Below are 13,062 nucleotides of genomic sequence, written 5' to 3'. Positions count from 1 at the left end.
ACACAACCAAATATGCTATTAAGAAAAATGAGGTAGCTCTGTATATTCTGATATGGAATATTCAAATTAGTGTGTTAAGAAAAAATCACAAGGTCATGAATAGTATGTGTAACATATCCATAATTGTATACAATTAAAAGATATATATATATGGATATGTATATATACAAACATATATATGTATGTATATATACATATACACATAATATATGTATATATAATGTGTATATGTATATACATAAACATATATATGTATATACATATATGTGTGTGTATTATATATATGAACACATGTATGTACTTGCATATACATGTGTTTCTGGAGAGTTCACAAGATAGTAAATAGTGGCTGCCTCTAGGAAGGCAGCAAAGGTCTTCATTAAGAGCTGTATCTATTCTGTTTTAAGCCCACTGTCTGCCTTGAGATAGTTAATATATAATAGTTAATATGTATCTTCATTATTGATGTGTCCCCCAGTGTCTAACATTTGCTTAGTGCATTGTAGTGTTTAAATAAATGCTCGTTGACTTGAACAGTATTTCTATGTTACTCGCCCATGAGGAGTAACTCTTAACATTGCAACCATTAGTTACTTTTCTATATTATACTTTTACTATACTTTTCACAACCCTTTCCTAACACATGATCTTACTTGAGCCTCATATGTTTTTCAATTTATACAAAGTATTTATAAGTTTTATCTAGGTATATATTTTGATTATATCCTGCAATTCAGCCTTTGGTACCTATACAATTGCACACCTTTATAAACTATTTTCACACTTTGTTGCCTTTCCTATTTGCTTTACAGCTTTTTCTGCTGTAACTGTGTTCACCCTTCTAGCCAGTTCTTCTCTTTATCCTTATGCATTAATGGCCTACCACCGTCTTCATTGCCACATTTAAAATATATTATTCTTGTTCTTTCTGCTTTCTTTTTGCTTATACCTTTTAAAAAAAGGTGCTTTAGCTACTCCTCGTTGTGTCTTTCTAGCATTCCTTTGAAATCTATTTAGAAAATGTGTTGCAGTTTCTCTTCTTCACCCCTGCATGCACCTAGCTTTCTATAGAGCAACAATTCCTTCTCCAGGCCAAGAATTATTGGCTCAGGTCAGCAGTTTGTCATAAAATATTCTACATGACATCCATGCTTTGTCCTAGCTTTTCTATTTCCTGCAGCCTCTTAAAGATCTTTTTTAATATCCTTACTCTCAAATCCATCAATTTCCGTGTTATAAGGAGAAAAGGCCTTTGCAATTACTCTATGTAATACTTTCCTGACTTCTTTTTTAAGGATCTCATCTTGTATGCCTCTTTCTGCTTCATTTGATCTATTCTTTTGGAAAGTTAGCCTTTTCTGTTTAGCCCCATCTAATAGTACTATTTACATTTCTGTTTCCATAATCTGAGCCTTTTACTTTTCTCCTAAATTTTTTTAAAATTCAGGTACTCCACTCTTAAAAAAATAGAAGCACACTGTGTCCAATTCCAGATTTTCCCCCTGATTTGGATCAGTTGTTTACGGTGAACCAACTTTGTACTTTCAGCTATTTAATCTCTTACTTTTGAAATAGTTAAAATAGTTAAAAATAATTAAAAACAAAACAAAACAAAACACCTCACAACAAAGCCCCAAAGCTCTTTCGTTACGCATGCTCTTGATTTGACTTCCATTTTTATCTCTCAGGCTCAGTGCTCCAGTCTTCCTGACCACTCTGGGGGGGTTCCAGAAATTTCTCGGTATTTTTTCTCTTATTTGTGCTCTGGGTGTTCAAGAGTTGGTTTAGTTTGATTCCTATTTTTTTTTAAGTTTATTTATTTATTTTGAGAGAGAGAGAGAGAGAAAGAGAGAGAGAGAGAGAGAGAAAATGAGCGGGGGAGGGGCAGAGAGAGAGGGAGACAGAAAATCCCAAGCAGGCTTAGCGCTCTCAGGGTGGAGCTGGATGTCACAAACTATGAGATCATTACCTCAGCCAAAATCAAGAGTGAGTCACTTAACCGACTGAGCTATCCAGACACCCCTGACTTTGATTTCCTTAATGATCATGTCTGCCGATGAAACCTCCAAAATTTCTGTTTTTAACTGTAGCAGTTAAGATAGGTCTGGTTGCTTTATTGGCCATGATGCTACATAACAAACCACCTTGAAATGCAATGGTTTATTAAAACAAGTGTTTATTTTTTCTCAGTCATATGCATATAGGTCAGTGGGGACATTTAAAAAAATTTTTTTAAATGTTTTTTATTTATTTTTGAAAGACAGACAGAGTGTGAGCAGGGGAGGGGCAGAGAGAGACGTAAACACTGAATCCGAAGTAGGCTCCAGGCTCTGAGCTGTCAGCACAGAGCCCGACATGGGGCTTGAACTTGTGAACTGAGAGATCATGACACGAGCTGAAATCAGTTGCTCAACTGACTGAGCTGCCCAGGTGCCCCCCACGACCCCCCTTCCCCCTTTTTTTTTTTTTTTTAATTCTCAAGTTAGTTAACATACAGTGTAGTCTTGGCTTCAGGAGTAGAACCCAGTGATTCATCACTTACATATAACACTCAGGGCTCATCCCAACAAGTGCCCTCCTTAATGCCCATCACTGATTTACGCCCCCCCCCCCCCCCCGCCAGCCCCATCAACCCTCAGTTTGTACTCTGTATTTAAGATTCTCTTATGGTTTGCCTCCTTCTCTGTTTTTATCTTATTTTTCCTTCTTTCCCTTATGATATGTTAAGTGTCTCAAATCCCAGTCAGTAGGGACATTTCTGCTCTAGGCCAAATGTTGGCTGACCTTGGGCCCAGCCTTTGGAATTGGCTTTGGGTCTGCTCCACATGTTCACATTGTCCTTGAACTGAAGCTGGTCACATGCTTCTCATGGTGAGGCACCAAACGCCCATGAAAGTGTGTTTAAAGTCTCTGTTCATGTCACCTTCCTTTCACTTTGCCCTGGCCAAAGCAAGCACAGGTATTCTCTGTTTCCTCTGCCACACTGCACAGGAAGGAATGAAGAACTGAGAAGAAGCATGAAACCTGCAGCAGCTGTATATAGTTTGCTCCTTTGGATACCCTATGTCTATGCACTCCTTTCTTCCTCTTTCAGCAGATAAAACCCTGATGTCTCCCCTGCATCCTACTCATGGGTCAGTCTCTCTCTATGATGGCCAATCTCCTCTATCAGGTTTTGATTTGGTGGCTCATGGTTCAGTTAAGTACTTTCATTCATGTAAACACAGGAAAAGCCTCTCTGGGGCACAACAATCATCAAATCTTGCTGAGAAGAAATGCTGCGGGCTCCCTGCCTTGGCTGTGGAGTAAGCTCTTCAGTTTGTCCATCTGGTGGTCCCAGGTTCTGCTCTTCAGTGAGAACTCCCTTGTTCATTTTCCTTGGTGGCTCCTGGTCTGGCCCTCTGAAAGAGCTTCCCTTCTCCATTATCCTGTGGCTACATCTGAGGTGGACATTCAGGAGTGTATCTTTCTTAAGGATCACACATATAGAGCAAACCAGTTCCTGTTATTATTTTCAGGATCTGTGGATTCTTTTTGGACAGTAAGCTACCCTCAAAAATGTGGTGGGCTGGCAGCATAGTGGCTTTTTGGTCATCTCCAAGCGTGAATAAACACAGTCAAAATTCTTGGATAAATGGAATTTTTAAGCTTGAGGACACTACTAGTCTTTTATTTATAGACCTCTGTGCTCTGCCCATCCAAATAATTTCCAGCTTGTTTTCTACTGCATTGAAGACATCTGAAATAATGTGTATCTTTGCCAGCAGGCTAACTACTTTTGAATGGTGGGGCACCAGTCATATTTATTGCTAAGATTAGAATTTGCAGACACTTCTTTTAATTGCTTCCACTAGGGATATACACAGTTCTCTTTTCTATCTACCTGGAAAGTTTTCAAATTATCAGTGTCTCAATCAGCTGAGGTTGTAGGTCACAGGCAAAGAGTTTCTTTAATGTTAATGAAGATGCAAGTACTTTCTCTTTCAACTCTCAGACTGGTGTGCTGGTTCCACCCTAAATCCATCATTCTCTTAGGTTTTTACTGACAACTTATGCCAACGTTTTGCACAAATTTTACTATTTTTCCTAATACCACATTATAGTGTTAGCCAGCATATGGTTGGTTTTCCAGTATATGGCAGGTAATGATTTGACTAAATATTTTATTGATATGTAATAAGGCTCTTGAGATTTTCAGTTTTCATTGTCTGTATCACTAATTTGTACCTACCTAGCTCTGCCTCCAATCTAGTGCCACATCTTAGTCTGTGTTACCTGAAGCACCTCCCTTCTGGGTACTATATCAGTTGGACTAAGTTTTGAATTCATATACTGAGAAAAGAAATAACAGTGGAAATAATAGTGGCTTAATTGAGACAGAAGTTTATTTCTTTCTCATGTAAAAGAGAATTTTGAAGATAAACCATCCAAGGCCACCCTACTGGCATCAGATACAATGTTATCAGAGACCATTGTATTTTCTTTCTGCTACTCCACTTTTAGCATAAGACTTCTTTCTTTGAGGTCACCTCATAGTCTAAAATGGCTGCTGTAGCTCCAGACATCACTTCTGTGGTAGCAGAGGTAGTGGGGAAGGATAAAAGAGTATCTCTCTATCTTGAATCAGTTAGCTCCCTTTAAGCAGTCTTCCCAGAAGGCTATTGCAAAATCACAAGCTTATTATCTCATTGCCTAGGACTTAGACATACAATCTCATCTTGTTATAAGGGATAATGGGAAATGTAGCAATTTATTTGTTAAGTGAATACAACTGGGATTTGGTTATTAAGGAAGCAAAGAATTATAGGTATCAGGATTCTGCAATTAATAGTCTCTACCAGAGACTCTGCCTTGAGACTTTTAATTTGTTAAACACGTGTTCAGTTAAGCTTTGACATCTTGAAAAGACAAAAAATATTTTCTCTTCTTTATCATCCTCATATCATAATTTAAGTCATCCCTATTATAACAGCAATTTACTCACCCTTCATACACATATGCCACATTTCCAACCTTTGTAAAAATTAATTTGTCATTACTCTAGCCTTATTTAAAAAGACAGAATATTTTACTTCATATAGCACAACAGTAATTCTTTTACACAGATCTTTTCAACATGACTGGTCCATTTCCTTTTCTTTTAAGTATATTCTGGACTGCTACTCTGTTTATCTAAATATATTTTTTAATTGGAAATGATCTTAGTGATTATCTATTTAATTCTTTCATTTTGCAGATGAGGACACTGAGGCCTGGAAAAAGTACCTCAGGCCTCTCATCTTACACAGCGAGGAATTAATAGACAATCTTTATGCCTAGATCCTTGGATTTGTTTGCAATTAAATGTGTCCACACATTACCTTTTCTTTTCCCCAATCAAATTTCTTTCTACCTTTTTTAGTTATTCAGTTAAAGTCTTCTTGCAACCATTCTTATTATATACAGGAGAGAAGTCATGACCCAAAATAATATTTCCTTTTCAAATTTCTGTTATGGATGAGGATGGAACATAGTATATTCATAAATCTGATATTTCCTCTCACTGAGGAAATCACACATACGATCATATATCTTGCACTTCAAATCTCATATATCTTTGAACATTTACATTTGTGTGATTGGCAACCCTTCTCCCTTTATGATTTTTTCCCCCTTTTGGCCAGTGTAAAGAGCCCTGAACTAAGTTCCTATCTATGTGAAAGTAAATTCCCTTCTAGGTCCTTCTTCTTAAAAATTCATTACCACCGCCCCCCCCCCCCACCAACCCCACCGCCCTATTCATTCTATCTGTTGATTAAGTTAAGAACATTTACAGGGAACACCTTTACGTGCAAAGGTTCCAAGAAATCCAGGACTTAAAGTGGAAGCACGCGATACAAATAACATGAAAAAATGTATTTTGCTTGATCCCAGGAAATTTCCTTTCAATTCCCAGATCTCTTTCCCCATTGTGATTTTCTTCCTACTGGCTTCTCTTTATCACCAGAACACAGCATGTAGTAAGCAGCCATACATGTTTTTTGCATTATGTTGAACCTCAGACTCTGCTATGGCAACATCCCTTTCTGCTTTCTTTATCCTTCAGCATCTCATGTGCAGCAGATAAACAACATGTAGTGGTTACTTGGCTGGGAGACTGGAAGTTTGGGTTTGGTGCCCCACAGGGTGAATTTAGGACTTCGCATGTTCGTGCACACTTCTGCTTTTGGTACTGTTGCTATTGCAAAGTTTTGTTCTGTTTTTCATATTAAATTTCACCTGACCATGCTCATATAATACTGTCATCTTTTTATCCATCTCTTGGAAGGTGTGCTTGACCTCGAACCCCCCTTCCATTTTCACTTTCCTAATTCTTTTCCGTTTCCAAGCCCCACCCATTTCACCTTTTCCCCAGACAGCTGCATCAAATTCCTTTCAAACTGCACTACTGCTTTCTGTATTATTGATAATCATGAAGATGGAGCCCAACATAATGGCTAGCACTCAACAAATTAAAACTGTTCTTCTTTTCTTTATTAGATGATCTTCACCATAATTCTGTATGGTAGATCTGACTGGCCTGGGATGAGGTAACCACAGTGTAAGATATTGACATGGTAAAGACTACCCTGCAAATTATTATTACAGCAAGGCAAACAAATAGACTTAAATTCTCCCTCATTGACTTAGACAAAATAAATGACTTTATTTTTGCAAACCACACTCTAGTCACAGAACTCTTGTTCCTCTTCAGTTTCTAATATGTGAATATGAGACATAAGAAGAGGCAAAGAGTTTACAATGAAACACACCTGAGTTTAAGGCTTGGCTCTATGAGTCACCATCATGTGAAACTGGCAAGCTACATGAACCCTTTGCAGCTCAGTTTCTTTTGGGTGTGAATCAGGGAATACAATACCTACCTCACTGGGATGGTATAAACATTAAATCGGAATTACCATATCCAACTTCCCTGTCTGATACATGAAAGAAGCGCCACAAAAGTGGCCACTCTTTTGTACAGCACTTACCCGATACTAAGCCAGTGGCATTTACTGGATACTACTCTTAAAGTTGGTATATGTATCTCCTTTTTTCTTTTCTGTATCCATTTATAAAAGTCTTACTAAGTATCTTTCATTTATTTTCTTAAAAGTTTATAAGAGGAAGTATGTTCTTTCTCTTTTTTCAAACAAAAACAAAAACAAAGACATCAAGGAAGAAGAAGAAAAACTAACATGAGAAAACGACTTTTAGCCTACATTCAACCTATTGCTGGATATACTTATTTCCCTGAAAGTTGAGGTAAAATATGCTGCTTCCTGGTGGTAAGGAATTGATGTGATTTTGTTTTGAATAAGCTTGAGGAGAAAAAAAGCCATATTTCTTCAGCATCTTCTCATCTTATCTATAGAAAATGGCACCTGATTTAGATTAAAACTCTTCTGCAACTGGTCTTGTAAACTTAGGTCTAATAAACTAAATGTCAATGTGATAAAAAATATCCTTACTAAAGAAAAAATATCTACTTTGTTCCAATTCTGAAAAATATGCTTTGCTGCAGTTCTAAGAGATTCTTTTTGGTATACCATTGGGGTCCATTTACTTACTTTTGGTTTAGCATAAGCTTCCATGGAGAATTTAGGTAAAATAGCTACAGTTCTTTCAGTAGATAGTGGCAATGAAACAGGAGAAAGATTTGTGTTCATTTCACCTCTTGATGAGCCCTTTTCTTCCTCCACTGATCTGGCTTGCACAACTCTGAGGAAGAAGGGCTCCTGCTCAACACATTCACAGGTGAGAAGAGTCCAGGATGTAAGTTTGATAAAGGGACAATGATGTGCTAATTCCAACGAAAGGCCATTTTACAGAGAATCCTGCAACATCATCTAATTAAAGGTCAAAAGTGGATTCTACCAGCACAGGGTAGTAAAGATGTGTTTTACTAGTAGCAAACCCTGGGCAATAAACACTGTTTTTTAAAAATCTTTTCACTTGTACCGTTCCCTCTCAAGCCCTTCCTTGATTAGCACAACTGCTGACCTCCTCCTTAACTGCGCCCGGCTATTCCACCCTCCATTTTGTGCTCACTGTTCCTTCCCATAATATTCAACTTCTCTCGGTTCCTGGAGTACTTCCTGTGCCCCTATTTGACTGGGACCTTTGTATGTTATTTACTTTTCCTGAAGCCTTCTTCATTCTCTTTTTTTTTTTTTTTTGCATGGATAAGTCTTATCTATCATCAAAGTCTCAGATGAAAAGCCTGAGAAATCTACTAGGCTTCCACACCTCCACTGGGTAAGGTGTTTACAGAGAATCCCCAACTTCAGCTATTTTACAACCAGGACCTGCTACATCACTTACAGGTCCCATGACAAAATGAAAATACAGGGTCCTAGGGACAGCAGGGGAAATCATTCTTCCTTCTAATGGACTGCCATCTCTACACATAGTGGACAAGTGCTCCCCAAACAATGCCGTCTCCATCCTGTGATATGCCTGATGGAAGATAGGTATAAATCACCTACCAAGTCACCAGCTAAACCCACGATGGCTCTGCCAACCAGGGCAAATAACATATTTATGCAAGCCCCCACGCCTCCCCAAAGATGCCTTGAGGTGTGCATCACACCTGACTCTTTGTGCTCTCACATGGGCAACCCCTAGATGTGATGGTAGAACACAGGCTTTCATTGGCCACTGCACCTGTTATGACTCCATTGGTGAGCAGCAGTGGTTGGGGTGCCAAAGGGAAGAAAGCTGGGAGCTAAGAACCCTCCTGGTGAGGGGGACGAGTGGTGAGAGGCCAGGCTGCACATGAACTGACATAAGCTCTGTTGTTTCCACAGGAATTTACTTACAAAATAAATTCAAAAATAAAAGTATTAAACATTTTAAGACAGCCACTGCAGGGTTTAAACTTCAAGAGCTTGGCCCTTCTGAACATATGGCCCAGTGCGACTGTCCTGGCTGTGTACCTGTGAAGCTGGCTCTCTTCATAACTGATCACACTTTATTTTTATTGCCATTAAATTGCATTTCCCCTTCCCTACTAGACATTTATAATACAATCCCAATGTACTTTACACATTGCTTTATATGGAAGCATATTTTGTGATTTATATGGAAGCATATTTGTCTTTCCAAATCCAGATTAAATATCTAATGACCTGTCACTTCTGTGAGATCTCTTTAGACTCTACCATCAGTTTTGGAGGGCAGTGTCTCGACCTACTCTGTACATCAAGAGTCCTTTCTTATGCCATGGCATTTGGGCTGAGTAAGTGGTCAATCAAGTTAAACTGTAGCCTCTTTTATTCTAGAAATAGAGTTTCCATTACATCAACTTTTTTGATCCTGCTTAATAATGCTAAATTCAATTAACATTGCAGTTTACTAGTTTAATATGCTATAGATTAAAGGTTTTTATGACCAAGATCTATGTATGTTTCCCAGGGAAACAAACAAACTAAAATGATTATGAATAGTCTTCCCCCAACACACAGAAGTGCATAACTATAGGAGAGAAAGAAAAATAAACAAAGTCAAATTCAATACTACCAACACTGTACTAGACACAAGAAAACAGGTGTCTTTGACAGTTGATGTATTTACAGAGTTAGGAAAATCATAATGATGAGGAGAGTAGGCACTGAAAACTCTTGACTGTTCTGTAAAAAATTAGTTTCTCGAAAACAGAAAAGCCTATAGAATAACTTGAAAGTCATTCAGCTGAAGAGGAATTTAACTTATTTTGCACATTTTTAGAGGATAGAAATAGAGAAACAATAGGTGGAAGTCATGAAGATGTGGATTTTGGATCAAGGCAAAGAAAGACCTTTCTAGAAATAAGGGTATTGAAAATGGGTCCTCAAGAGGTGAAGATTTCTCCCTTGTTGGAGTGACTCAAGTTGATGTGAAATGGCCAGCATCCCTTGTTGACTCTGTAAAGTAGAATGAAATGAGAATATTTATGATGGATGATTTGGTGTAGCAGATCGTGGGGCAAATATCAGAAAATCAGAACTTTCGTCCTGGCACTTCATTTTCCTGATCACATGACACAGGTGCTGATCTCTGTGATTTCATTTTCTCATCTGGCAAATGGATACAATAGAATGTACTTCAGATAACTGTGGTGAGAACTGAATGGCATCAAGTACTTGAAGGCACTTTAAAAGTGCTATGAAATAGGAAGTAGTAATATTTATGTTGATAATAAGAAAAATAATAATAGTCATATGCATTACTTCAGTCTCTGTGGTCCTAGAAGATAGACAGAATAATTATCTTCTTACACATAAGAAATGTATCAGATTGTAAGTGTCCGTCCCAAAGAGACAGTCAATGAGTGGCAGAACTGGGAGTCAAGACTTCTCCCATAGAGATAGGAATTATTTCTCCTGCAGCACACTACACTGCCTTTATGATGAAGGAGTCTGTGACATTTTACAGTTCCCAAAGTACTTAGGACTGAAGTCACTCAGTAATAACAGACTCTGTTTAGACATCATTCTTTAAGTGGTATGTTTATGTGACTTTTCACTCAGGGTACCAGGGTAAGAATAACACATGTTGGCTAGATCTCCCCTTTCTTTAGTAAACAACACCTTTAATAAACATTGACAGGACTTTTGTCAAATAGGAGCTTTAAAAAGACACACCAAGTGATTACTCAAGACAAACTGAATACCCACTATGGAATACCACACGTATGAAATTATAAATGATATGCCAAACAAGTACTATTACTTTTAATGTTAATTACCACCCCCTCATTATTTCAGTGACTGACTGGATCACATTTCTGTTCTTGTCCTTTTCATTGACACTATCTTTACTCTGAATGTCCTCTTATTTAAATGTTCTAGTGCTCGATCCCATGGTGGCACATAATGAACATCATTTCTTTGTGACAAGGGAGATATATACTCTCTACAGGATGTTCTCAGTAATGATTCAGTGTTCAGTCATATAAATGCAGATGGTTTCTGCCAAAACTATTCACAATTTAGAAACTATTTTGATGTCTATTCCTAATTGCTCTTACATAAATGTTTCAAGGAAGGAAATTTAGGAGATGTGACTATCTTTGTTCTCTATAAAAACCGAATATTCTTTGTGAAAATTTTCTGGGGTTTCAATGGCAAGAATTTTTATGGTTTTTCCTTGCATTTACGGGTGGAAAATGAATACCTTCTAGTCAGAGTGCTACTTTGTACCCCTCTGCTATTACTTTTCTTTCTTCTGTCTTTCCCCATTTTTTTTGCCATAAAAAGTTTCTCACATATCCCCACCCATTTATAGAATTTAGGATTAAAAGCTATTTTGCTACAACAAAATGTTTTTTCAACAGGAGCCTGTTGTTTAACTGTTTGAAGACCACCACACTTCAGTTGTTCTTTTATATATTTAATCTCATAAATATACACCGGAAAAATTGAGAAAGTGGTTAGATACAATCAATTCTTTGAAAAAATGCCACATTTGATTTTCTTTTTCTGTTAAAAGCTCACAATTTACTAGCTAAGTAGTTTGTGAATATTTTTATATTCTTTTTATCTGTCAAAATGTACAATTTTAAAGGACTTATGAATTGTTTAATCCCACGGAGTTTTAATGCCAACTTTTTGCACTGGTGAATAATAGTAGGAAGAAGGTCAGTAATGAAGCTTTAACCCCACCAATAATTCAAAATCTCAATAAACTGGAAAAATCTCCTCCTTAGGAAGTCACAACAGGGTCCTCCATCCCTTTTAGATCTGTTTTATATATATATATATATATATATATATATATATATATATATATATATACATATACACACACACATATATACATATATACATATACATATATATACATATATACACAAATATATACATATATATAAATTTTGTAATGTTTATTTATTTTTGAGAGGGAGAGGAGGAGCAGAGAGAGAGGGAGATACAGAATCCGAAGCAGGCTCCAGGCTATGAGCTGTCAGCACAGAGCCTGACGCAGACTTGAACTCACTAATCTAACCATGAGATCTTGACCTGAGCTGAAGTGGGACCTGAAGCTGACCTGAGCTCAACCGACTGAGCCACCCAGGCGCCCCTATATTGCTATATATTATTAATATTAACATATGTTTATAATGGATTTTATAAATTCATTGAAAAGGAAGCATACATAGGCTTCCTAGCAGTAAATCTTGTCATTGTCTTTGACTTTAGAATGGAAAAGGGGGAAATCCAAAATTCTTCTATTTTAAATAACCTAGAAGGAGAAGAATAACAATGGCACCAATCACAGGGCCCTTTCTCTTTTCTTCGCTAAAAGCATCTGAACATGCAGGAAGAGATCCCTTTCCTCCAGGCGGCAGTGCTGTGCATGTGCCATGGTTTTCACTCTCTTGTTCAGGGGCCGTTAGAAGTACTATCCACTTATATTCCATTACAATCGATTGAATATTATACATCAAAAAGTAGAGAGAAAATGTTTAAGATTTTATGAATGCAAGTGAAATGATTAGAGCTCACAAAAGCTTTGAATTTTCGAAGCTTAGCTTCTATCTTGTCCTTACATAAGCATCTTTGATCTTCTCTTCACCCAGCTTTTAGATGACTTTTATGTGGTCTTATAATTGTTTTATTATTTTAGGAGAATTAGTCATGGAGACTTCTTTTTTAAATTTTTTCTATAGAGGTTATTTTTAAAAGAAAGTTTCCATTCCATTGCAAGTCAGGGGATTTCTCAAACCAGATGGAATTAGTGTTTACTCTTCTGTGCGTTGTAAGGAATAAAGGATGGGAGAGTTAGGTTCTAATCTTAGATCTTCCATAAAATAATGTTGTGACCTTTGGCAAATAATTCATCTGTTCTGCTTTAATTTTTCTCTTACTGTAATGGACTACTTGTCACTTTTTTTCAAGATTAATAGAGTTAGTCAATTCTGAAGAGACTTGAAAACTATTTTACAAGTGTGAGGCGTTATTAATGTAAAAATCCAAGTTTTAAGGTTAGGTTGATAATAAACATTCTTTAATAAACAAGAAGAAACTGTGCAAAGGACAGTTAGCCTCCCTTCAATTTGTA

Source organism: Puma concolor, chromosome C1, assembly GCF_028749965.1.
Source record: "Puma concolor isolate L17-30 chromosome C1, mPumCon1.1.hap2, whole genome shotgun sequence".
Taxonomy (NCBI): Eukaryota; Metazoa; Chordata; class Mammalia; order Carnivora; family Felidae; genus Puma; species Puma concolor.
The sequence above is the reverse complement of the archived record's forward strand: the minus strand, read 5'-3'. Positions refer to the sequence as shown.